General features: G+C 51.0%; 1 long non-coding RNA gene across 2 annotated transcripts; it reads right to left on the minus strand.

Moving 5' to 3' along the window:
- Positions 1 to 6: 6 nt before the first annotated feature.
- Positions 7 to 3,649, minus strand: LOC117795656. 2 transcript variants are annotated; one of them, XR_004619745.1, is made up of 3 exons: positions 2,810 to 3,649; positions 1,546 to 1,653; positions 7 to 229 (listed from the first exon to the last, which is right to left on the minus strand). It is a non-coding gene; the product is annotated as an uncharacterized LOC117795656 (long non-coding RNA). The 2 variants fall into 2 exon arrangements; XR_004619746.1 differs by having other exon boundaries at positions 2,764 to 3,649.
- Positions 3,650 to 3,655: the final 6 nt, after the last annotated feature.

Consider the following 3,655-nt stretch of genomic DNA (forward strand, 5'->3'; position numbering starts at 1 on the left):
TTTCCTGTATTCAAGTCTAGAGGTTTGATCAGATTAAGATCTGGGTTTTGTTTTGTTCTGTTTTTTTGGCAAGTGTCCTTCGTAGTAGGTGTTGTGTTCTCCCACAGAAAGGACATAACGTCTAGTTGGCCTCCTTCTTATGACATTAGCAGCCTAGACCCGGTAATTCCCTGGGGGTTAACATGGTGACATCCCATCATCGCTTCTTCATTTATTAGCTGGATTATTTCTATAAAGAGAAACTTCTCTCATTTACTCTGTTACCCAGGGCATTATCTCATGAATTCCGCGAGGATTCTGGGAACATGTGATTATCCCCACTTCCAGGAGAGCACACTGAGGTCAGAGGGGTTAAGGGTTCTGTCACCAGAACTGTCCGGCCGAGCCCCACTCAACTCACGAAATCATAATAAATAAACGGGAGTTGCTTTATGATCCCAAACCAGGCAGCAGCCCATGAGAAGCAAAGCCAGGCCGAAGAGGTCCGGGGCCCTCTTCTCCCTTCATAGGAGGAAAGACCTGCACGGTGTCTTAAACATTATCCGGTTCAGCCTTGTCACATTCAGATGGGGTAGCTGAGGACCAGAGAGGCATAGTGACTCGTGCAGGCTTGCATAGGGAGCCAAGGTCACGAGCACATTCTTAAAGGAAACCTCTGAGCTGTTACTCTGTAATTCTTGTGATGAGTTCCAGTGTCTCTGATGGCTGCGTCCCATATCCTCATTCTATAGCCTGTGCCTGTCCCCACTGCACCAGGCCTGCCTCTCCCCCCTCATCTTACTTACTGTGTGTCCCCAGTGAGCATCTGTTGAATGAATAAATGAAGGTACCATTGTCTTTATATCTCAGGAACTGGCTGCTCCAGGACCTGTCCACTGGGGAAGGTATTATAGGCACTGGCCCTGTGGCAGATGTCCAGAGAGCGGCCAGGCTGTCAGGCACAGAGCAGGAGCCAAGCGTGAGGGGATGGGAGGGAAGCAGGGCTCACTCCAGGAAAGCACCTGGAGTGATAGGCTGTCCTCCATCCCGGCAAGAGGCAAGCCCAATGACACAAAATCCTGCGGGCAGCCTGGAGGGGGGTGCAGCAACAGGTGGCAGGGTTCAGCCCTTGAGATGGGGTGGGGGGCAGAACTCCAGTCTGTAGGAGGAGCAAGCCAGGACCCTCATCCTCACACTGGGCAGGAACTCAGGCCAAAGATCAAGTCCGAGGCCCTGAGTGTTAGGATTCAGTTGGGTTGACAGGAATGGAGAGCCCCAAATATCACTGGTTCAAATAGGGTAGAAGCTCATTTCTCCCTCATGTTAAAGGCCCTGAGGGAGTCCGTTCACAGCCAACAGGGCGCTCCATGGGGCAAAGAAGAGGACGGCGAGAGAGAGGACCCAGGCTCCCTTATCCTCAAGCACGACTTTGCTCCTGGCATAATATGGCTGCTGGAACTCATCCTTTCCATGCCATATTCCAAGTAGCAGGAAAGAACAGAGGGTAAAGAAGAGCGCGGTCCTTCTTAGGGCAGTTCCCAGGATTGTGCAGACTACTTCACTTACATTCTATTGGCCAGCACCGAGTCACGTGATGACAGCCAGCCGCAAAGGACAATGGGAAATAGAGTCTTCATCTCACGCATCCATGGGTCCAGCTAAAAACTGGAGAGTCTGTTAATGAAGACCAGAGAACGCGTGTCCAGTGACTTGGCTTATGATACAAGACAGAAGCGAGCAGAGGACTCACAGCTTGGGCCCGAGGTGTTGGGCTGTACCTGCTGACATCCCTGCTGCCCTAGGTCCTGGGACTTGGGGGGTTGTAGGAGTCCCACTGTGGGGGGGGGTAGCTGTAGCGCCTAGCCATAGGGCCTGACTGCTGGCGAGGGCTGCCACTGCGTTCTGGAGCCCAGCTCTCAGCACGGCACCAGCCCAACGAGACGCAGCAGCAGTAAGAAAACAGGTGTGCTCGTTGCCAAGGACTGGCACGCACCCCAAGGCCAACAACTGCTTGACGCTATGAAAAGCATCCTCGAGATGATGAGTCGAGGACCACAGACTGCGCCTTCTCCCAGGGGACAGGGAAGAGGCTGATGAGAACTGCCTTTTAGTATTTCCTTAATTAATTTTTTTTTCTATAGAATAACATACACAAAGAAAAGGACACAAATCATAAAGGTACAATGCAACCATTTTCACAGAAGTAAACACACCCAAGTCTCCAGCACCCAGATCAAAAAGGCGAATATTACCACCACCCCGGACGGCCCCGAGTATCCCCTTCGAGTCTACTCCCCTGCTCCCAACTCCGCCCTTCCTACCCCACGGCTGGCATTTAGAAAATCTTTCCAGGCGATCCCATAGTTAATGCTGAGAATCAGTGCTTTCATAACAACGCGTTCCACAGGCAGTCTGCTTCTCCCCTGCCCCTCCCCCGCTTGTGCTCTCTCTCGCAATAGAAAGAGAGAGAAAGAGAGAGCATGAGCAGGGGGGAGGTGCAGAGGGAGAGGGAGAAGCAGACTCCCCGCTGAGCAGGGAGCCCAGCGCAGCGCTCGATTCCAGGACTCCGAGATCACGACCTGAGCCGAAGGCAGTCGCTTAACCCACTGAGCCACCCAGGTGCACCTCAAATAAATAAAATCTTTGAAAAAACCAACCCAGTGGCTGCACACCATAGTCACGTCGGAGCACGTCTGCCTTCTGAAGTAGTAGCCGGGACAGACAGCTAAGCAGGCAGCGGGGTACGGGGGAGACACTTGGGAGCCAGACCGGGCGGCCACTTACCAGCTGTGTGACCTTGAATGGGTTCCTTCACCTCTCTGAGCCTTACCTGTCAGATGGGAATGCTATCACACGCCCTGCGCAGGTGAGGCTGAGAAAGAGAGAGGATGTAAGCCCAGGCCCAGGCAGGGTCAATGGCAACGACTACTGCCATTTTTATTAAAAGCGAGCATCCCCCGGAAGACTGAAAGGCCTTCATTATGCAGAAGGGACCCAATGTGGGGCTAGGGGACGCAGGTTACATGGAGAAAAGGGTCAACAGGTAGTGCTGGTGAGAAGGCAGGGATTCCAAGCCAGAACTGGCAAGTGGCGGCTGCCAACAGCACCAGGGGCCGGGCACTCTATTTGCTGAAGGGATGCGCTGTAGTAATTTGACCAATCCCCTTTTCTTGAACATTCAGGCTGCTTGTAATTTTCCCTCAGTAAGAACCAGGAGTTAGCAAGCGTTTCCTGTCAAGGGCCAGATAACGCATGTCCTACTTTTTGTGGGGCCTAAAGTCTCTGCTGCAACGATTTAATTCTTCCATTATAGGCAAAAGCAGCCAGAATGCATAAAGGAATTTGTTTGTTTAAATAAAACTTTATTACAAAAACAGGGGGTGGCCAAATGTAGCCCATGGGCCATAGTTGGCTGACCCCTGTTACAAACAGAGCTGCCGTGAGTCTGCTTGAAGCTAAACCTTCAAGTAAGAAATGATCATTTTCTTGGGACGGTGATTTTATACGCATATTATTAGAAGTTGGATCTTTTTTCAAATGAACCTTTAGCCAGAACTCATACAAACAACAGGTCAGAGAAGCATTTTGTTAGCTATATTTTACAAATGCAAATGTACGTTGCATGTTTAGGAAGTCAAGTCAGGGTTGTAGATGATGGTTACGACTTTTTTTTTTT

The sequence above is a fragment of the Ailuropoda melanoleuca genome, chromosome 13 (assembly GCF_002007445.2).
Source record: "Ailuropoda melanoleuca isolate Jingjing chromosome 13, ASM200744v2, whole genome shotgun sequence".
In the NCBI taxonomy this organism is placed as follows: domain Eukaryota; kingdom Metazoa; phylum Chordata; class Mammalia; order Carnivora; family Ursidae; genus Ailuropoda; species Ailuropoda melanoleuca.